Below are 24122 nucleotides of genomic sequence, written 5' to 3'. Positions count from 1 at the left end.
AGTGGTACTTTACTGTCTAGTTCATCAAACTTAAAATTGGTGGTGAAATGGATTTTTAGGAATCCTTAATTTCATTTTACATAAACAAGTTCTCACAAAGTAAGAGACTTAAAGAAAAATGCAGTATGAATGTAATAGTAGTAAACCAAGTAAAGGTGAATAAAGAGGAAAAAAAAAGAATGACTATTCCTTAAATTTCTTAGCCCTTGCTAATAACAAAAACAGATATAAAGCAATACTAATTTAAGTTGATTTTATGAGATATCATCCAATAATATTTTAATCTTAGACTATTTGAAATAGAGGTACGTCCATTATCATTAAATATGAACCTATTGTGCACTGAAATAGCACATATTGTGAATTTATTTTATTATATGATACAATAAAAACTAAATATCCAGAATATGAAACAAATGCATTTTTTTGGCAGTTCTTAAGTTCAATTCATTCTTGTTCAAATATCCAACCAAATTTCACTAAACATAATGATATTCAAAAGTTTTATTTGTAGTTCTTTTAGGAAAAGACAAAAAGCATATCCTGTGGGATAAACTCTTGTTCTTCCTGACATAGAAATTTTTATATAATAAATGGAAGTACAGATATATTTAATGTACTTTGGCAGATATTATTTATAAATTTTAAGTCAATAAGTGAGTGAGGAAAAATACACATTGAAAGAAACTTATTCCGTGGCAAGAGACTTTTGAAAATGGATTTTGGGAATATTTTTAATGTTATAATGCTTTGCTGAAAAGAGTACATTTTTCACCTATAAAAACTCACACATCTTATGTACTTAAAGCAATTGGCAAGATTTTTTAAATTTATTTTTATAATCTACAAAATGAGGTGTTTTCATGAAACTTGAAGTCATTTGTCAAAGTACATAAATGTACTAATTAGTTTGCAAAAAACAGCTAATTGTAAAAAAATGCTCAAAACTTACTAGATGAAACACAACAGGCTGTTTATATAAATTGAAAAATAGCATCATAGCTTAGAAAAAGGCAGCCAAAGGTACACGTCCGTTTCAAGCCATATGTTATCTTTATAAAATTATCGCAAAACCATATATGTAGTAAAATATTTTTTAAAAAAATACCCAAACAACTTCTATCCACTTCTAGTTTTTGCTAATATAAAGATTTTCAGAAGGAGAAAATTGATTGGAAGAAGGTGGAATAGGAAGCCCAAACCCTCCTTCTTGCCACAGAAATGCCAATTCAACAACAATGCACAGAATGGTTACCTTTATGAGGGATCCAGAAACTATTTAAGAGCTTCCTGACTTCCAAGTGAGAATAAGCCAGCCACATAAAATCCAAGAGGGAAATTCATGGCATCCTCTCATCAGAGTCCCTGCCTCTATAGCACTGCCACCTGATGAGAAGGAAAGTCCTCAAGTTCCTGGATTCTACCTGGGGAAGTTAGGAGAAAATGGTAGCACTTAGCTTGGAGGCTGCTGAAAAATAAAGACCTTGGTGGTATTCTGTAGCTCTATGATTTCTCCTTCAGGGAGAAAGACAGGAGTGGAGTGTACATAAAATGTTCATGATTTTCAGGGGTTGGGGGTACTCAAGGAACTGGTTTCTGTTTCACTTGCCTGAGAACCCTAACAGGACTTGGCATACTCAGAATGCCCCCATGTAATTATGAATCTACATTCACAGTTCCAGAGGAGAAACATTCAGAGAAAAGATATGAGAGGAATCTTGAGTGGAACTGATAGGTGAAGGCTGAAGGTTCAAAGCCAATCTTCTTTGTACAGGAAGAATCCAGGTGGCTGTTTTCTCAAATGCATAGACAGCAATGAAAAGTTACAAAGAACACAAACATGGAACATGATTCAATCCAAGTAAAAAAATAAATCTCCAAACACAGACAAGGAAGAAATGGAAATATATGTGTTATCTATAAAAAATTTAAAATGACCATGACCAAGATTCTCAAGGAGCCCAGGAAATATTGTGTGAACAAAATGAGAATTTAACCAAAGATATAAATGTTGAAAAGAAACAAACAAAAATTTGGAACTGTCAAATGCAGTAACAGAAATGAAAAATTCACTAGAGGTATTCAGTAGGAGAATTGAACAGCAGAACTATCAGTGAATTGGGAGATGGGTCGTTTGAAAGTATCCAATTAGAGGAGAAAAAAGAAAGAAAGATAAAAAACAAAACAAAAAGAAAGAAGGAAAATAATGAAGAAAGCTTAAAGGATTTGGGGGATGCCATCAAGCAAATATATATATATATAAGAGAGGTGGGGGAAGAGACTGACTCTCAGCGAATATAGAGAATAATGAGCAAAAGATCACTTAAAGAAATCATGATCAAAAACATCCAAATATGTAAAAGGAAGTGGACATTTGGATTCAAGGAGCTTGATGAATGTAAAAGGAGATGGATTTTTTGAATGCAAAGAAGGCCATGCCAATACATATTCATAATCAAATTTTGTAAATACATAATACATAATCAAAAATTGAAAAGTCAATGACAAAAGAGAGGATGTTGGAAATAGTAAGAGAAAACTCCATTGGTCGAATACAAGGTTATGTCATAAGACTATCAGCAGGCTTTTCAGCAGAAATCTTTCAGGCCAGAGGATGTGGGATACTATCTTCTAAATCCTGAGTGCCATCTAAGAATGCTAAGAACGCTCCTTCAATAAGAACAGGAGGTGTAGATGTTCCCAGATAAATAAAGGCTAAGTGAATGAATTACCAGCAATGACAAAGGGAGTCCTTCAAACTGAAGACACTCAGCAGCAGCAAGAGGCATCTAAAAGTGTGAAAACATATACACAAATGGTAAACATATACACAAATGTGGAATACTGTAATTCAGGGATCATGTTGCAATAAATAATTTTAAATTCTGGTATAACAGTAAAAATACAAAAACATAAAAACCTTTATTAAAAATGTTCATGTAAAACAAATATTAAAAGTAGAGCTTGGGACATTAATACAATAATTTATGGGTAGGTGAAATAAAAGTGTAGTCTTCATATACAATTGAATATCAGTTACCATCAGCTTGTCTATTAAAAGATGTATGTAAGTTCATGGTAACCCTATAGAAGAAAGGCAAAAGAAAATGGAAAAAAAATCAAAAGAGTGCCACTACAAGGGAAAAAAAAATCAAAGAGCCCAAAGAAAGAGAGCATTAGAATGAAAAAGGTACAAAGCGACAACAGTGCGTTCTATTAATACTTATTTTAAATTTAAACAAATTAAAATATTGAAATGCATACAATGATTGAATGGATTAAAAGCAAGATCCTGTAGGCTGTAAGTGAAAGGATAGGAAAAGATATATCATACAAATGGTGACCAGGAGAGAAAGGGTAGACATACCTAATAAGACAAAGCTAGGCTTTAAATCGAAAACTGGCAAAATATGCAAAGAAGAGCATAACATAATGATAAAAGAGACAATTCTCCAGGAAAATATAAAAACTATATATGCATCCAATATCAGCACAAATATATGATGAAGCATATAAAAGAGCATAAGTATATGAAGCAAACATTGAAAAAATTAATAGAAGAAATGATAGCAATACAATAGTTGGTTATATCAGTAACCATTTTTTATAATGGCTAGAATATCCAGACAGAAGATCAATAAGGAACTAGGACTCAAACAACCACATTGATCAAATGTACATAACAGACATTTATAGGACGTTCTAGCCAATATCAAAAGAATATGGATTCTTTTCAAACACAATATATGACATTTCCAAATAGACTACATGTTATGTCTTAAGATAAATTTATCAAGTTTAAAGATGGTTCAAATGATTAGTAAGTATCTTATCAAAATTAAACCATCAATAAAGGGAGAACTAGAAAATCAGAAATATGTGGATATTTAATGGAATCATCTGTAAATATTGGGCAGAAGAACAAATAAAAAGAGAGGTGAAAAATATTTTGAGGCAAATGGAAGTAAAAACATAATATAGCAAAACCTATGGCATGCAACCTGAGTGAAGTTTATAAGAATAGATGCCGACATTAAAAAGAAGAAAGATATCAGGGTGATGCTGGCCTCTAGAATGTCTTTGGAAGTTCTCCCTCTTTTTCTATTTCCTGAAATAGCTTGAAAAGTATTGGTGTTAGTTCCTCTTTAAAGGTTTTGTAAAACTCTGCTGTATACCCGTCCGGTCCTGGGCTTTTCTTAGTTGGTAGTCTTTTGATGGTTTCTTCTATTTCCTCTATTGTTATTGGTCTGTTTAGGCTGTCTATATCTTCCTGACTCAATCTGGGCAGATCGTATGACTTAAGAAATTTATCGATGCCTTCACTATCTTCTATTTTATTGGAGTATAAGGATTCAAAGTAATTTCTGATTATCTTCTGTATTTCTGAAGTGTCTGTTGTGATATTGCCTTTTTCATCCCATATGCTAGTAATTTGGGTTCTCTCTCTTCTTCTCTTCGTTAGTATGGCTAAGGGTCTGTCGATTTTATTTATTTTTTCAAAGAACCAACTTTTGGTTTTGTCAGTTTTTTCAATTGTTTCTTTTGTTTCGATTTCATTAATTTCAGCTCTGATTTTAATTATTTCTTGCCTTCTACTTCTTTTGCTGTTGTTTTGCTCTTCTTTTTCTAGGATTTTGAGATGATATATGAGATCATTTATTTGTTGTTTTTTTTTTTCTTTTTTTAAGGAATGCGCTCCAAGCAATGAATTTTCCTCTTAAAACTGCTTTCAATGTGTCCCATAGATTCTGATATGTTGTGTCTGTGATTTCATTTAACTCTAAGAAGTTTTTAATTTCCTCCTTAATGTCTTCTATAACCCATTGATCATTCAGTAACCTATTGTTCATTCTCCAAGTGATGCATGATTTTTCCTTCCTTCTTTTATCGTTGATTTTCAGTTTCATTCCATTATGATCAGATAAGATGCATGGTATTATTTCTACTCCTTTATATTGTCTAAGAGTTGCCCTGTGACATAATATATGATCTATTTTTGTGAAGGATCCATGTGCTGCTGAGAAAAAAGTGTAACTACTTGATGTTGGGTGGTATATTCTATACATGTCGATTAAGTCTAGGTTGTTAATTGTGTTATTGAGTTCTATAGTTTCCTTATTTAACTTTTGTTTGGAAGATCTGTCCAGTGGTGAGAGAGGTGTGTTGAAGTCTCCCATGATTATTGTATGGTGGTCTATTAGACTCTTGTACTTGAGAAGAGTTTGCTTGATGAATGTAGCTGCACTATTGTTTGGGGCATATATATTTATGATTGTTATGTCTTGTTGGTGTATGGTTCCCTTGAGCAGTATGCAGTGTCCCTCTTTATCCTTTTTGATTAACTTTGGCTTGAAATTTATTTTGTTTGATATGAGTATGGACACCCCTGCTTGTTTCCGCATTCCATATGAGTGGAATGATTTTTCCCAGCCTTTCACCTTCAGTCTATGTATATCTTTTCCTATCAAATGCGTCTCCTGTAGGCAACATATTGTTGGATCTTGTTTTGTAATCCATTCGACTAGCCTGTGTCTCTTAATTGGTGAGTTTAAGCCATTAACATTTAGGGTTATTATTGAGATTTGGTTTGTTCCTCCAGTCATATTTGTTTATTTATGTTACTAAACCTGATTAGTTTTCCTCTTTGATTACTTTCCCCCCTTTACTGTCCTACCTCCCACTGATGGTTTTCAAAACCAGACAGAGACACTTCAAAGAAAGAAAACTATAGACCAATATCTCTAATGAACCTAGATGCAAAAATCCTCAATAAAATTCTGGCAAATCGGATTCAAAATCATATCAAAAAAATTATACACCATGATCAAGTAGGATTCATCCCTGGGATGCAAGGATGGTTCAATATATGGAAATCAATAAATGTTATTCACCACATCAATAGACTTAAAAATAAGAACCATATGATCATCTCAATAGATGCAGAAAAAGCATTCGACAAAGTACAGCATCCCTTTATGTTCAAAACTCTAGAAAAATTAGGGATAACAGGATCATACCTAAACATTGTAAAAGCAATCTATGATAAGCCACAGGCCAGCATCATTCTGAATGGAGAAAAATTGAAGGCATTCCCTCTAAGATCTGGTACAAGACAGGGATGCCCTCTCTCACCACTTCTGTTCAACATAGTCCTCGAAACACTGTCCAGAGCAATTAGATAGACGAAAGAAATTAAAGGCATAAAAATAGGAAAGGAAGAACTTAAATTATCACTATTTGCAGACGATATGATTCTGTACCTAACAGACCCAAAAGGGTCTACAAAGAAACTATTAGAGTTAATAAATGAATTCAGCAAAGTGGTAGGATATAAAATCAATACGCATAAATCAAATGCATTCCTGTATATCAGCGACAAATCCTCTGAAACGGAAATGAGGACAACTACTCCATTCACAATATCCCCCCAAAAAATAAAATACTTGGGAATCAACCTAACAAAAGAGGTGAAAGACCTATACAATGAAAACTACAGAACCCTAAAGAGAGATACAGAAGAAGACCTCAGAAGATGGAAAAATATACCCTGTTCATGGATAGGCAGAACTAACATCATCAAAATGGCGATATTACCAAAAGTTCTCTATAAGTTCAATGCTATCCCAATCAAAATCCCAACAGCATTTCTTGTAGAAATAGATAAAACAATCAGGAAATTCATATGGAATAATAAAAGACCCAGAATAGCAAAAACAATGCTAAGCAGAAAGTGTGAATCAGGCGGTATAGCGATACCAGACTTCAAACTATACTACAGAGCAATAGTAACAAAAACAGCATGGTACTGGTACCAAAACAGGCGAGTAGACCAATGGTACAGAATAGAAGACACAGTAACCAATCCACAAAACTAAAACTATCTCATATTTGATAAAGGGGCTAAAAGCATGCAATGGAGGAAGGATAGCATCTTCAACAAATGGTGCTGGGAAAACTGGAAATCCATTTGCATCAAAATGAAACTGAATCCCTTTCTCTCGCCATGCACAAAAGTTAACTCAAATGGATCAAGGAGCTCGATATTAAATCAGAGACACGGCGTCTGATAGAAGAAAAAGTCGGCTATGATCTACATACTGTGGGTTCGGGCTCCATAATTCCTCAATAGGACACCCATAGCGCAAGAGTTAACAACTAGAATCAACAAATGGGACTTACTCAAACTAAAAAGTTTTCTCTCAACAAAAGAAACAATAAGAGAGATAAACAGGGAGCCTACATCCTGGGAACAAATCTTTACTCCACACTCTTCAGATAGAGCCCTAATATCCAGAGTATACAAAGAACTCAAAAAATTAGATAATAAGATAACAAATAACCCAATCAACAAATGGGCCAAGGACCTGAACAGACACTTCTCAGAGGAGGACATACAATCAATCAACAAGTACATGAAAAAATGCTCAACATCGCTAGCAGTCAGAGAAATGCAAATCAAAACCACCCTAAGATACCATCTCACTCCAGTAAGATTGGCAGCCATTAAGAAGTCCAAAGACAACAAGTGCTGGCGAGGATGCGGGGAAATGGGTACACTTGTTCATTGTTGGTGGGACTGCAAAATGGTGCGGCCAATTTGGAAAGCAGTATGGAGATTTCTTGGAAACCTGGGAATGGAACCACCATTTGACCCAGCTATTCCCCTTCTTGGTCTATTCCCTAAAGACCTAACAAGAGCATGCTACAGAGACACTGCTACATCGATGTTCATAGCAGCACAATTCACGATAGCAAGATTGTGGAACCAACCTAGAAGCCCTTCAATAGATGAATGGATTAAAAATGTGGCATTTATACACAATTGAGTATTACTCTGCAATAAGAAATGACAAAATCATAGAATTCGGAGGGAAATGGATGGCATTAGAACAGATTATGCTAAGCGAAGCTAGCCAATCCTTAAAAAACAAATGCCAAATGTCTCCTTTGATATAAGGGGAGTAACCAAGGACAGGGTAGAGACGAAGAGCTTGAGAAAAAGATTAACATTAAACAGGGATGATAGGCGGGAGGGAAAGGGAGAGAGAAGGGAGATTGCATGGAACTGGAAGGTGAGCCTCAGGGTTATACACAATTACATATAAGAGGAAAGGAGGGGCAGGAGAAAAATTATATAAGTGGAAGAAACGATTTATAGTAGAGGGGGTGGAGAGAGAGAAGGGGAGGGGAGGGGAGGGGAGGGGGGATAGTGGAGAATGGGATAGACAGCAGAATACATCAGTCACTAGAAAGGCAATTTGTAAATCAATGGTAATGTAACTGATGTGACACAGCAATCTGTATAGGGGTAAAAATGGGAGTTCATAACCCACTTGAATCAATCTGTGAAATATGGTATATTAAGAACTATGTAATGTTTTGAACAACCAACAATAAAAAAAAAGAAGAAAGAACTCAAATAGCCTAACTACAACTCAAGGAACTGGAAAAATAACTAAACTCAATATTAGCAGAAAGATGGAAATAATAAAGATTAAAGCAGAAACAAATTAAATAGAGAAATGGAGTAAATGCAACAAAATTAAGAGTTTTCTGAAAAGTTCACCAAAATTAGCATAGCTTTAGCTAAATGAAGAAAAAAAGGGGAGAAGACTTAAATAAGCAAAGCAGGAATGAAGGTAGATGCATTACCAATGATGTCACAGAAAGAAAAAGATGGAGAAGATACTACTATGAACAAGTATGCTCCATCAAACTAGATGACCTGAAAGAAACAGGTAAGTCCTAGAAACATACAAACCAGACAGACCAAACCTGTAACAATAAAGGAGATTGAATCAGCAATCAAGATCTCCCAACAAAGAAAAGACCAGGTGGTTTAATTGTGAATCCTACCAGATATTTTCCCCCACAATATCTTTATTTTATTTTTATGTGGTGCTGAGGATGGAACCCAGTGCCTCACACATGCTAGGTGAGCACTCTACCTCTGAGCCACAACCCCAGCTTTTTAAAGGAATTTTTAAAGGAGTGCTTTGCAAACTCTTTCAAAAAATCAAAAGGGAGGGAACACTGCTAAATTCATTTTATGAAGCTAGCATGACCCTGATACCAAGCCACAGAAAGACTATAAGAAACCTATGAGCCAGTATTCTTGATGAAAATATCAACATAATACAATTATGTGCTGCATTTTGGACAATGCCATCACATATACAGTGGTATACAGCATATAGCCTATGTCTCTATGTAGGCTTGCCACCTACATTTGTGTAAGTATACTCTATGATGTTGATACAATGATAAAGTCACCTAATGATATATTTCCGAGAATGTATTACCATTGTTATATGTCGCATGACTGTATTACTAAGCCATATGAAACAGCACATTTAAAGAAGTGTACACCATAGCCAAGTGTGAAAGTGGCCTGGGATTCAAGGATGGTTCAACATATGCAACAATAGATATGATACTCCACCTTAATGGAATGAAGGATAAAAGTCACGTGACCATCTCAGTAGCAGCAGAAAAAAAATTGCCAAAATGCACCATGCTTTTATAATAACACTCAATATACCAGAAATGGACAGAAAGTATGACACATAAAGTTTTTATGTGACAAGCTCATAGCAAACATCATACTCAGTGGTTTAATACTAAAATCTTTTCCTCCAAGATCAGGAATAAGGTAAGTGTGTTTCTCTCATCATTTTATTCAACACTGTGATCAAAGTCTTAGGCAGAGCAGTGATATAAGTGGAAGTAAAAGGCATTCAAAATGGAAAGTAAAACTATGTCTGCGGGCAAGTAATACATGATATTTTTGCACAAAAATTCCTGTTGAAATTAACAAATTAATTCAGCATTATCACAGGATACAAAAATCAACATAAAGAGCAATTGTTTTCTGTATATTAATAGGAATTATTAAAAGGAAATTGAGAAAATAACATTATTTCAATAGAATTAAGAAGAATAAAATACTTTTGAATATACATTACCAAGGATAGAAAGGAATTGCGTTTTGAAAACTACAAAATATTGCAGAAAGAAAGACAGAAGTTCAAGGATTGGAAGCATTTTTTTTGTTTAATATTGTCAACATATTTGACACCAGATTCAGTATAGTGTACAGATTCAGTGCAATCCCTATCAAAATTCTCATTCAATTTATTTACAAAAATTAAAAAATAATCCTAAAATTCATATTGAATGCCAAGGGACCCTGAATAACCAAAACAGCCTAAAGATATGAGTACATAGATGGAAGCTCTGTACTTCTTTTTTTTTTTTTTTAAAGAGTGAGAGAGGAAGAGAGAGAGAGAGAGAGAGAGAGAATTTTTTTAATATTTATTTTTTAGTTCTCGGCGGACACAACATCTTTGTTGGTATGTGGTGCTGAGGATTGAACCCGGGCCGCACGCATGCCAGGCGAGCGCGCTACCGCTTGAGCCACATCCCCAGCCCAGCTCTGTACTTCTTGATACTGAAATATACTGCACAGTTTCAGTAATCAAAACAGTATGGTACTGGCATAAAGACAGACATACAGATCAAAAACATCCCAGAAATAAAGTGTGTGTGTGTGTGTGTGTGTGTGTGTGTGTGTGTGTGTATTTTTAATGGTATCCATTATAAGTGTGGCAGATTCCTCACCCATAACCATTGCAACCAGCCTTAGGGAGTGCTGGCTGGAAAAGAAATTCCATACACTGTGGCCACATGTGTCTGCCTGGCATTGGGGCTCTTCCAAAGGCTGCGTCCTTGGGCACTGAGTTTCATGAGACTTGAGTTCCAAAGCAAAGTCTCATGCTGTCTACCCTGTCATACCCTCAGCAAATGGAGACTTGCCACATGCTATGCTGCCAGATGTCGGGGTAGTATTGGGGAAGGCAATAACCCAATTTAAAAATGGGCAAAATCTTTAATTAACATTCTCTAAAGAAGACACACAGATGGTCAGCAAGTATATGAAAATACGTGAAGCATCACTGATCATCAGGGAAATGTGAATCAAAGTTGTAATGAGATACCACTTCGAAGAAAAAAGCAAATGAAGGTTAAGTTTTGATGAAATTGAAACACATACATTTCATGTGACAGGAAAATAATACAGCCACTATGGAAACCTGAATGGAGATCCTCAAAAAGTTATTCCTCTATCTTACTTCAGAGGCTTTATTCCAAAGTCCTGAATGCAGGATCTGGAAGAGATATTTGCAATTTCATGTTCATCAGAACATTATTCATAGTAGCTGGGAGGTGAAACAACCTAAATGTCCATTAAAGGATAAATGGATAGAGAAAGTGTAGGTTAGACATAACGGTGGAATATTATTCAGTCACAAAAATAATCCTGTCACATACTACATATCAATGATATTTGAGGATACAGTGCTGAGTGAAACAGACCCATTGCTTAAAGACAAACAGAGTGTGATTCCATTTATTTGAGGCATCTAAGGTAGTTAGATTTATCAAAGTACAAGGTAAAAAGGTGATGGATTGCAGGAGCTGGGGGAGGTGAATTGCTGTTTAAAAGACAGAAAGTTTCAGTCACACAAGATTAATAAGTAGTATAGATCTGCTGTGCAGTGTTGTATTTGTTGCTGACAATACTGTTCCTTTAACAATTTGTTAAGAAGGTAACTCTTGTGTGTTTTTAACACAGAAAAGGGAAAAGCATGTTACTTTACAGTGTTTCAATATGGATATTATTCAGGACAATATTTTAGAATGCACAAATTATTGTAGCATTTACATAGCAAAATAAATATCATTTCATCATTTCAGCTTCATCGTCTTTGGTTGTATTTTCATGTATGTCTTATATGCAACATAGTTGATAAATAAATAGTTATTAAATAATTATAATACTTGTATGAAATATAATTGTCTTTGGAATGCCTGCTCAAAAGCAGTTATTGATTAGCAAATGTGAGTTAGGAAAATTGGACTCATTGATCAAGAACAGTGAGCAGCAGCCAATCTGTCCTTCTAAGAGGCCCTTCAAGAGCTTAGGGAATGGAGGGGACAGGGTAGAGAGCTAGACTTTTGAGGCTCATGTCGACCTGAGAAGCTCTGCTTTGATGTTACACATATAGTGCTTCCAAAATAAATAAGGTTAGAATTGAATCAATGCTTCCACAATTGAAACAAAATTGAAATTGGTGCTTTTGAGGACAGGTGAACCATAGCCATTTGAAGAAAATACAGCAGCATGTTACCAGTCGTTATCTCTGGGTGTTCAGATCACAGGTGCTTTTTCTTCTTTCTCTGCTCAATTTCTCCTTTATATCTCTGTATGTACACTAGAAATGTTTATATTATGGGAAAAATGTAAAAAGTCAGCTTTGACATGTTTTTATGAGGAAATAATTGAGGAACCTGACCAAATGCTCCTTTGGATAAAAGACATTTCTCTCTCAGTAGAGAGAAAAATCTGAGAGAGAAACATCTACAGGCAGGGCTAAGATTTTTCCATGGGAAACAGTTCTAGGTCTGTTTTAATACTGGTTAAAATGAGTGATCAAGACCCTGGTTTACTTATACATGAGGCATATTTGCAGTGTTTTTAACCAGAAAAAAATAATTTAAGCAGTCACGACTGAACATCCAGTGTAGTGGTAAAAATATTCTCAATGAAGTACAAGTGGTGTTTGACATTAATAATTCAGCCTCCTGTAAACAGCAAACCAGTTGCAAAATGTAACCTCAGGTTACTATGTGATTGACTTGGAGTTTTAGAATGAAAGAGACTTCAGAAATGATCTGCTTTTCATTCTTCACTTGCAAAATGAGAAAATCAAAGCTACGGATTGTTAATGATTTTTTCTTCCATAGCTAGTTAGTAGCAAAGCCAGGATTTTAATTTTTGCCTTCTTTTCACCACTCTGATCTGAGTAGTATCAGTCTCACTAGCTCATCTTTTTGCTTTGGCCCCTGCATTTTCTGTGGTCCTGTTGATTTTTCTTCAGTTCCTTGAGATCTTCTCTCTTGCCTAGGACATGTGTCTCTGCCTTCCACAACCTCTCCTGTCCATTTCTACTTGTTATCCCCCTTTTTAAGCTCACTCTTTTTTACCATTCAGTTTAGAGGGCACTCACTCTGGAAAGCTATCCACAACCTTGAGATTATGGGTAACCCCTTTATAGTCCCCTTTTCCTCAGACTGATCACACTTATTATTTTTTTCAGTGGTTGATAACCTCAGACTACTCTAGTCTGCAGTGATATATGTGAAAGGACCTAAGTGTGTTCATTGCTATATCTCATGGTCTCAGTTTTTCAAACAGACATCTCTCGTTAAATGCTTACTTTTAAATGAAAAATTTTAAGTGAATGAATGTTCTCCTTCTTTTTATGCCTATCTTGCCATTCAGTGATATTTAGGCTTTCTCAGTTTATATGATATTCTCATCTCTGTGCTCATCATTAAAACAATTATGTCTGTTCAGATACTATAGTGTGTAGTAAAATTTACTGTTACAGGTGATATAGTCTTTCTCAGAGGGAGGGAATTTGTGTTTTGGTTTCAAAGAAGGTAAAATCATGTGCTTCTGTAGATGAACGTACTTTTTTTTTCTAGATTTTTGAAATCACTTTTAATCAGTTATTTGCTGTGGGAAAAAAAGAAAAAGAACTTTGGAATACAACTGGAAGAGGTATTATACAGTGGCTGTTAGAAGCAGGATACTGAAAACATTTTAACAGAGTTGGTGTTATTTCACTTCAGATGATCTCTCGTGTCACAAAAAAAAAAAGATGTATTGTTTTGAACACCAGATTTCTCTTTCATACAACATCCCAGTTTACTTTGGACATGATCCTACTTAGGTCACAGAATTGTCATCTCTGCTCATTGCTGTTCTAAAAGCTGTGAAAGTCAGCAGAGAATAGGATTTGGCAAGTTTGGGCTGAGTATCCAATTTTGGACCCAGACCGGCCTTTTATGTCAGTTTTACTGATGGGATGCTTACCTGAGGAGCAGAAAGAGCAGATGCTAGGATAAAGAGGCTGAACATCCTAATTATTCACTCTTCATTCTCATCAACACATGGAGAAATTAAGTGTTTACAACTCATTTTCTCTGTGAAGAATTCTTTGATTTCCAACAGGAAGTAATTCCTCTCTAGTACTCCTGTGCAAGTTTTTTTTCACCTTTCTTAGTGAAGCTTCTCATTTTCCACCCAACTGAAGGGTTTTCATCATTAAAAAAAATTAATTGTACACATTTACGGGGGGAAGTTTGGTAACTATATAGAGTGTGTAATAGTTATACTGGGGTAGTTAACATTTCCATCTCTTTAAAATTGAAAGAATACTTCTATTAATATGATAATTGTATATACTTGTGAGGAACAATATGCTATTTCAAATACAACATAGTGGATTGACTGTAATTCACAATAAATTATTATATTTTATGAATAAATAGAAGAGAGCATCTGGATTGTGCTAAACAGAGTAATGACGAGAGGCTTCCCATGTTTGATGGTTACTTCCCTGTAAACATTCCTAGCCCTTTGGGAAAAAGATCTTTTTCTGATTGCTTTGAGTTATTCATGGATTCCAGCACATAGGAGCTACTGAATCAATATTTGCTAAAATAGCAAATGGAATTTTTTTACTTAAACAATGATAATAGACAATGATAGGATGCAAAATATGAATATTGAAAAGTTCTCAATTGATTGTTGGTTGATATATAATATATAATATATTACACTTGCATAACATTTGTTAGTTGCAGCCAACTGTTTTTTGGGGGGAGTGGGAGGGATAATGGGATTGAACACAATTGGTGCTCTACCATGGAGCTACATCCCCAACTTATCAGCCCATTTTGTTTCCCCTCCTCCTCCTCCTCCTCCTCCTCCTCCTCCTCCTCTTCCTCCTTCTCCTTCCCCCTCCCTCCTCCCTCCTCCCTCCTCCCTCCTCCCTCCTTCCCCTTCTCTTGCTCCTTCTGTTCCTCCTCCTCCTCCTCCTTCTTCTTTTGTTTATTTGATACAAGGTCATGCTAAATTGCCCAGGCTGGCCTCAAACTAGAAATCCTCTTGAATCACTCACTGGTTTTATAGGTGTGCACCATCAAAACCCAGTTCATCCAACCAATATTTGACAAAGGATTACTAGACACACATTAAGAAAAAACATTAAAAAATCATACTGGGAAAACTGTCCATCTACATGCAGAAGAATGAAACTAGACCCTTGGCTCTCACCATTTAAAAATATCATCTCAAAATGGATTGCAGATTTAAATGCAATACTCAAAATCAAAGGGGGGGGGATGCTTCACGATATTCACCTGAGTGGTGAGTTTTTTGATATGACCACAAATGCACAGGTAAAATTTGACAAATGAGATTTCATTAAATTAAAAAAATCTTGCGAGCTATACCTGACACAGGGTTAATAACCTGAATATGTAAGAAGCTCAACAATTTTCTATAATTTAGAACAGAAAGGAAGTATCCTTCATCTCTCTTTTGTGTGGCTCTTACATATACTACTTATTCATTTGATAAGCTGTTTCTACAAGCATGTTTTGAATAGACAATAAATATATTTTATTCTGATAAATTGTACACATACTGTGAATTTTTGTACAACCAATGTTTCCAGGATATCACTATTCTCTCCTACGGACTTCAGATCAAGTACTGCAGGTTATATATCAGAGGTGATGTAATATATCACAATATTTGAAGGCAGAGACTTGTGTAAGATTACTGGTTCCAAAAAGGTATTAATTGGGTTATAAAAAATAACTTATTTAACCTTTCTAATTCTTAAGTTTTTCAGACATAAAGTGGGAATTATTGCACATTTAGGGCAACTGAAAAAAATGAATTACTATTCAAGAATTGAATATGTGTGGTAGCTTAATATCTTTACTAAAGTTAACATTTTTTAACTTTTATTTATATATGACAGTGGAATGCATTATAATTCTTACTATACATATTAAGCACATTTACTCATATCTCTGGTTGTATACAAAGCATATTCACACCAATTCATGTCTTCATACATGTACTTTGGATATTAATGACCATCACATTCCACCATCATTTCTAACCCCCTGCCCCCTCCTTTCCCCTCCAACCCCTCTGCCCTATCTAGAGTTCATCTATTCCTCCCATGCTCCCTCTCCCTATCCCACTATGAATCAGCCTTCTTATATCAGAGAAAACATTCAACATTTGGCATTTGGGTTTTTTTGGATTGGCTAACTTCACTTAGCATCATCTTCTCTAACGTCATCCATTTACCTGCAAATGCCATGATTTTAATCTCTTATTGCTGAGTAATATTCATTGTGTATATATGCCACTTTTTAAAATCCATTCATCTATTCAAGGGCATCTAGATTAGTTCCACAGTTTAGCTATTGTGAATTGTGTTGCTATAAACATTGATGTGGCTGTGTCCCTGTAGTATGCTGTTTTTAAGTCCTTTGGATATAGAGGAGGAGAGGGATAGCTGGGTCAAATGGAGGGTTCTATTCCCAATTTTTCAGGAAATCTCCATGCTGCTTTCCATATTGGCTGGACCAATTTGCAGTCCCACCAGCAGTATATGAGTCTACCTTTTTCCTCACATCCTTGCTCACACTTATTGTTGTTTGTCTTCATAATGGATGCCATTCTGACTGGACTGAGATGAAATCATGGAGTAGTTTTGATTTGTATTTCTCTAATTGCTATCGATGATGAACATTTTGTCATATATTTGTTGATTGATTGTATATCACTTGGATGAAAGTATGTCAGATAATAAAGACAAAGTATAAAATCTGGAAAACAAAGTTGATCACACAGTGAAGATAGTAAGAAACTATGAACAGAACATACAAGAATTATGGGACAGCATCAAAGGACAAAATTTAAGAGTTATTGGGATAGAGGAAGGCATAGAGTTTCAAATAAAAGGAATGCACAATCTATTCAATTATATACTATCAGAAAATTTCCCAAGCATGAAGAACGAATTGGAAAAACCATATACAAGAGGCTTTTTAAAGGGTACCAAATGTACAAAATTACAACAGATCTACACCAAGGCACATTATAATGAAAATTTATAGCATACAGAAAAAGGATACAATCTTAAAAGCTGCTCAAGAGAGGAATGAGACCACATATAGGGGGAGAACAGTTTGTATCTTAGCAGATTTTTCAACTCAGACCCTCAAAGCCAGAAGATGGTGGAACAACATATACCTGGCTCTGTAAGAAAATGGATGCCAACCAAGAATCTTTATCCAACAAAGCTAAGCTTTACATTTGATGATGAAATAAAACCTTCCGTAATAAAACATACATTTTAATTTTAAGGAAACTAATAGATTAGAATGATACTTTTATTTTTGGAAAAAAAAGTTGCCAACACTTAAGGGATTTTGGCATATGAATGATTTTGGCAATCAGTTACCTGTTTTGTGCAATATGGTTTGTAGATGTAGTCAATAAAGAAATAGTAGTTATGAAATGCACATGTGCCATTTGTGGAAATAAATAGAAACTAACCCCTGCTCACTTGTATCATCTGTTCCAAGTCAGAACTTGACCTATTTGTAGTGACTGCTGAGCTTTTTAGACTTGTTATTCCCTTGTTTTCCTAATGCCAATTTTTTTTTTCCTTAGGAAATTTTGACTAGATTCAAATTTCTGAAGAAACATGAGTTGTTAATTCACTTCATATAAGCTTTTAAGAAATTCATCATAGATAATAGTTTAGTTAGAAGAAAAACTTTGCCTGTAATTAGGATGAAAAATAAAATTTTGATGAGTGTTTCTATATTTGAAGAGCTAAATAAATTATATTTTGCCATAGATACAGTTTCCTTTCCACTGAAGGAAAAAAAAAAGTTAATCTCTATAAAATCAATATTGAAGGAGAAGTCTTATTCATAATTTTCTTCTGCTTTTCAATGTTTGTTTAAAATAATATTTTTCAAATTACTAAATGGCAGCTGAAGAAATTGAAATGAACATAGACTGTTTGGTTTATGAAACTGAAAATATGTGATTTGGTAAAATACCATATCAAAAGTACTACAACTTTTCCACTAACCTATGCAATATCTTCTAAATTAAAGTAAGTCTTATAAGTCACTGAAAAATGCATGCTGTATTTTGTTTTAGATATCTACTTGAAATATATACATATGTACTATTAAGTCATATCTATACACATAGATATGTGAAAATCCTAACTTCTTATAAATTTGAAGATTTATCAAATAACATTCTTTATAAACTTGCAGTCCAACATAGAGCTTTTCAAATTTTTATACCTTTTAAAAATTCAGGATAAATTATTTCCTAACAGTAAACAGATTTATAAATCAACAATCATGAATGAGACAAAAGTTATTGTAGCTGTTTTTTCTTTGGTTATTTTGTTGAAAATTGAGGGAGAATCTAGTACTAAATTTGAAATTTCTTCTTTTTTTGTTGTTCAAAAGTAAATGCAATATGTTCTATGTAGTGTTACACAAAATTGAAATGTATATAGAACTGCTTGATTTATGAAACTGGAAATAGAAGATTTGGTAAAAACACCTTTATTAAAAGTTTGCATTCCTTTCAGTAACCTCTGTAACAATAACTTCATATAGTAAATGCCATAGTGAATGTAGTAGTTCAGGTAGTAAATGTGAAGATGAAGACTTGTAAGATTTGATGGAGTTGGGGTTGGGGATGTGGCTCAAGTGGTAGCGCGCTCGCCTGGCATGCGTGCGGCCCGGGTTCGATCCTCAGCACCACATACCAACAAAGATGTTGTGTCCGCCGAGAACTAAAAAATAAATATTAAAAATTCTCTCTTTCTCTCTCTCTCTCTCTCCTCTCTCACTCTCTCTTTAAAAAAAAATCTAAAAAAAAAAAAAAGATTTGACGGAGCATTAGTTTTTTTACATCCCTTGCTTAATTTAAGATATGTTTGTGAAATTCTTTTTCTTATTTATGTTATATTCACATATAGGTTTTTTATTTGTTTTGTTAGCAAGTGTTTGTATATAGAGGGTGATGTTATTTGGTTTTGAATCCCACTGTTTTAGGAAAAAGCATCTGTAGAAAAAACTGGTTGTATTCATTATATTTCGTTATATTTTCTGTTTGTTTCCAAAATAGGATATTCTTATTTCATGGGCATTGTGTGTATCATGATGTGAGGGGTTTCTATGGGGCTAGTTTTAATCATTTATTATTCTAATTAGAGAAGAAAATTGCTTAAATGATAGTTCTAACATCTGTATCTAATTTTACTACAAAGATTCCTTTAAAAAATTCTCAAAAATATAGCCTTCTTTCAAAGTTTAAATTGCTTCTCTTGGTAGTCATGACATAAAGACTTTGCACTTCCTACAACGTAGATTTTTGCTTTAAATTTTGTATGGATAGCTGATGATGACTCAGGACTCTAGCTAAATCCGTTACTTGAATATTTGCATCTCAGTTAACACCACTTCAATATAAGTTTTTTTTTTCTGTACCTAATATTCAAGTTCCTTATGATTTACTCTTTAACAAATTATTGACAAGTCACTGTTCTTGTTTCTCCCTCTTCTATTCTTCTCCAAACTACAATCACTCCTCTGCCTGAAATTTTCTACTGAACTCCCATTGAGTTTAACACAACATAGAATTCCTTATTCCATTTGACAAAGAGTCCTGGATATTTTAACTTCTGTTTGCCCCTAGTGGGTTAAGCTGTTAGCTTTATTGTGACTCACTTAGTTCTAGCCATGGAGTAGAGATAATTTGAAGAAAGAAAGATCTATAGATAGTTTTTTTTTTTACAGTAATTTAGATGGACATGTGGGGTAAATAAACATAATGGTGGTAGGGGTCGTATGAAGGGCCTTTATCATTTGAAAATTATAGCTTATAAATCATTGAAGGAAAAAGACTATTATTATTTTGGGTATATGTGTTCCCCAAATGCACTTGTGTTAATGCAGAAATGTTCAGAGGTAAAATGATTAGATTGTGAGACCTGTAACCTAATCCATTTGATGGATTAATTACTTGAAAGGATTATTGCACTGGGTGGTGCCCACAGGCAGGTGGCAAGGTGGGGTATGGTGAAAGAGGTGGGTCACTGTGTGTGGGGGGTATCTTTAGGGAATATATCTTGTCCCTCTGGCTCTTCTTTGCTGCTCTGGCTGCCTTGCAGTGACTAACTTTCCTCTGCCACACCCTTCCACGATGATGTTCTACCTCACTTGGGCCCAGAGCAGTGGAATCAACTCAGCACATACTGGGCTTCTAAAACCATGAGCCAATATACACATTTCCTCCTTTATGTTTTTCTTGTTAGGTATTTTGGTCACAGTGACCCAAGGCTGACTAACATAAAGAGAAATGTATGAAAGACGACTTTTATGGTATGAAAGAAGTTTAAAATACTAGAAAAAGTGATTAATTAATTACATTAGTGAAATGGCTTATAAACATTCAGTTTGGTCCGGTAAATAATAATCAGTTGAGTAGCTTACAGTTTCTTCTGTGGTTTCCCTGTCACCCCATCCCTATATCATAAAAATTTACAGAGATTAATTTTGAGTCAAATTTACAATTTGCATTCCCATGGCCATTTTTGAATGGGTTAGCATTCAGGAATTATGACTGGAGCACAAATTTTCAGTATTTTGTTGCTAGCACCCTTAGCATGTAAACTTGGGATCCATGGGCTCCCTTAGTCTACTTGTCTACTTGCCTATGGATAGTTATTAGAAATTCGTTTTATAGAAAGAAGTTTATAAAAAATAAAAATAAATAAATAAAAGGAAATTGACTAGACACAGGAGAGAGAGAGAGAGAGACAGAGAGAGAGAGAGAGAGAGAGAGAAGCCAAACTCTCATTTCATACTGCTCAAGGTGTGTCTCCATTCCTACCTTTCAAATTCTTAATAATCAGTCCTGTTGTGCTTAAGATGTCAAGCTGGTGTCTTCTAAGTAGAAAAGTCCTGCCTAATGCAGTTGAGTTTGAACTTCTTAAATATGAGGTTTTGATAGGATTCTTAGATGAGAATATCTAGCACCTAAATAGGATTGTAGGCTTTGGACTCAAGGAGAATCCTGTCTTGGGTTATTTTAATTTGTATTCCATTTGCTTTTATCAAGCAATTTGTATTGGCTACATGTCATGCCAGTCAGTTTTATATTTATCCACACCACATGATAGTGATTTTGTGTTATTTGGGTAAATATATGGGTCAGATATATGCTGGCTGGGACTAGGATTGGAACTAGGGCTGGAGTTAAAGCTTAGGTCCTGGTATTGATTTGATCATGACTCTCTGAAGCAATCAAAATTAGAGGGAGACAGCAAATCATACTGCAGATTAATGAAGTTGAGCTATGAACCAGAAAACGAAACAACAACAACAACAACAAAAATAACAAAGATGATAGTTGAGGGAATGGAAAGGAAAAACAAGGAAAACTAGAGCTCCAAATCAATAACTGGAACAGATCAAAGAAGGTGTAGTTTGAAACAAGAACCCCAGAAGATTATCCTGAACACTTTTGCATGTCTACGGTTTACTTTTATGCTCTGGCTAGTACATGGAGTGTGAGTGGTATTTTTAGTTGGAGGAGGAGGAGGTTGCTATTAAGAATGGGATCATTTTTTGCATTGCAGTTTTTGAACCATTTTTTTCTTAGCTTTCTGGAAAGCTATAGGACTTTATATTTGTATTTTACTACTTATGTACTGATCTTTTTTTAGTCTATGAATTTTTCCTTATGTTCCCTTGAGATTTATAATTTTTAATTTCATTGTGTAAAATAATATTTCTATTCTCTTTATAGGTTGTGTTGCTAAGGACCTCGAGAAAATAATGCTGTGTTGCATTATTTTTCTAATTTTCTGTGAAATTTCCATGTGGGTGTATGGGGAGAGGGGAAGAGAAGGAGAGATTCTGAGGAAAGAGTAAGCTCTTTGGGAATTTCAGCAATTTTAAGAAGGCCAGGGTAGCTGGAGTGAGCCAAAGGGAGTCAAAGCCAGATGAAGTATGACATTCCAGGCCAATGTGAGGAGCATGTTGTATTTGTTTGGCAGATGGTGAGAATAGGATAATTGACCAGTTTTAGTTCTTGGTTTATTCTTTTCGACATAATGGATCAGGTGATATTTCATATTTTGTTTGTCTCTGCAGCATTTTATATATGCAATGATGTTTTCAGTCTCCAAAAGTTTTATACATGATATTTTGTTTTCTTTATGTTTTAACTCCTCAGATTTCCATTATTAAACAAACTCTTTTGTTTCAGGTTTACAGAGAAATTGGGAATAGAGTACAAAGAGTTTCTGTATACCCATCCACCCTGTTATTAACACATGACATTAGTAAATTATATAATTACTATTAACATGACATTAGTAATGCATATTTATCACAGCTAATGGACTAATATTGATACACTGCTAAATGTGAAACCCATACTTTCATTTATATTTCCTTAGCTTTTGCCTAATACTCTTTTTTTTGTATCACATAGAGGATACCACATTCAATTTAACTATCAGCCAGACCTGGTGGCTCACACCTGTAATCCCAGCTTCCTGGGAGACTGAAGTAAGATGATGACAGGTTTGAAATCATCATCAGCAACTTAGTGAGACCTTGTCTTGAAATAAAAAAAAAGAAAGAAAAAGGGCCTGGGATGTAGCTTAGTGGTAGAGCACCCTGGGATCAATCCCCAGTACTACTAAATATAAGCTCTAATTCCCTTTTTAACGCCCACATTGTTAAGGAGTGTATCTATAAGTTTCAACTGATTGGAGCATTTTGATATTTAATCTTCATATGGGGTATGTGTGCATGTGTGTGTGGGGGAATGTATACATACATGTCTATATACATATATAATATAGTTTAGTTCTTAAAAAATTGTTAAAATTTTCTTCAGATTATAAGAACCCTTATAGAACCTAATAGAACCTTTGCTGAGTGAACTGACCTTATAATTGGCTCATTTTGTAAAGGTCATCAGGGTTACCAGCTATGTGAGAAAAAAGGGACAGTGGATTGATTATCAACTGCACTTAGATAAGTATTGTCCAAGCCTTCTAATTACAGGGACCACATCATATCACACAGAACTGTTTTTTTCATTCTCTTTTAATATTTCACATGTGACTTTCTCCAAATGCCTTTATATTGAAAGACAATTTTGGAATCTTTGAATTTTTGTAAAGTTGTTTTCTAGGTATCACTTTTCCTTAATCTTGTGTCTTAATAACTTCATAATAAATTCTTAGAATTATATAGTTAATAGCTTTGCTCAAACAAGATTTTAGACATAGTTTTCTTCTCTTCCTTCTCTTTATATTATGTAATGTGGATTTTGTTTTCATTATACAGCTTATATTTATGAACATATAAAAATCTGTAACTGAAAATCTGTCACCCAGAACTTTTTTAAAGCTCTAACCTGTGTATCTCATCATTTACATATGCGTGTCACATCCCTTGTTATTTTACAGACCCATAAAAATTCAACAAAGAAAAGTGGTAGTGATTGTCTTTTATGCCAACTCAGAGGTATGAGTGCTGACCTACTTTTTTATTTTCACACACGCAATTAGTGACGAAGGCCTATTCATCCCCCTTTCTTCTCAATCCCTTTACTATTATGTTAGTTAATCAACATTTCTGTTTAGTAGTCCTCTTCTCACTGGTACCCTGCCACTCCTTGGTGAGTCCTTGCAAAGTCCTATAAGGAGCCTTGATCTTGCTTTCCCCAAGCATGGTTCTAACATAATCCTCATAAAATCATTGAGTTTTACTTGTGTATATTTGTGTTCCAGTCCTGTGTTGGAAATTCTTTGAGGACAGGAGGTTGTAATCTCTTCATAATTAGTGGGTTTTACTTGTTTTGCATGGTTACAGTCCACATAGAGGCTGGGTTTGTTTGTTTTTTTTTAATAAGGATAGGAGGATATATTATATTGCAATCATTGCATAGTGCCTGGCAACCAAGAAATATAACCAAGGACTGAAAAGTAGGAGTGAAAATTTTATCTTAAAATATTTTTTAGTGTTGATGAACCTTTATTTTATTCATTTTTTTATGAGGTGCTGAAAATTGAACCCAGTGCCTCACACATATGAAGCAAGCACTCTACCACTGAGCCACA

At 34.6% G+C, this 24122-nt stretch overlaps 1 protein-coding gene across 1 annotated transcript in view; it reads left to right on the top strand.

Moving 5' to 3' along the window:
* Positions 1 to 24122, top strand: part of FOXP2 (forkhead box P2) — a 561440-nt gene that overhangs the window by 140569 nt on the left and 396749 nt on the right. The window contains exon 3 of the mRNA XM_081286102.1: positions 22481 to 22557. The gene's annotated coding sequence lies outside the window, so the exon portion shown is untranslated. The remainder of the gene's footprint in view (positions 1 to 22480; positions 22558 to 24122) is intronic.

Source organism: Spermophilus citellus, assembly GCF_964194105.1.
Source record: "Spermophilus citellus genome assembly, chromosome: 3".
NCBI lineage: Eukaryota > Metazoa > Chordata > Mammalia > Rodentia > Sciuridae > Spermophilus > Spermophilus citellus.
This window is presented reverse-complemented; position numbering and strand designations above follow the sequence as displayed.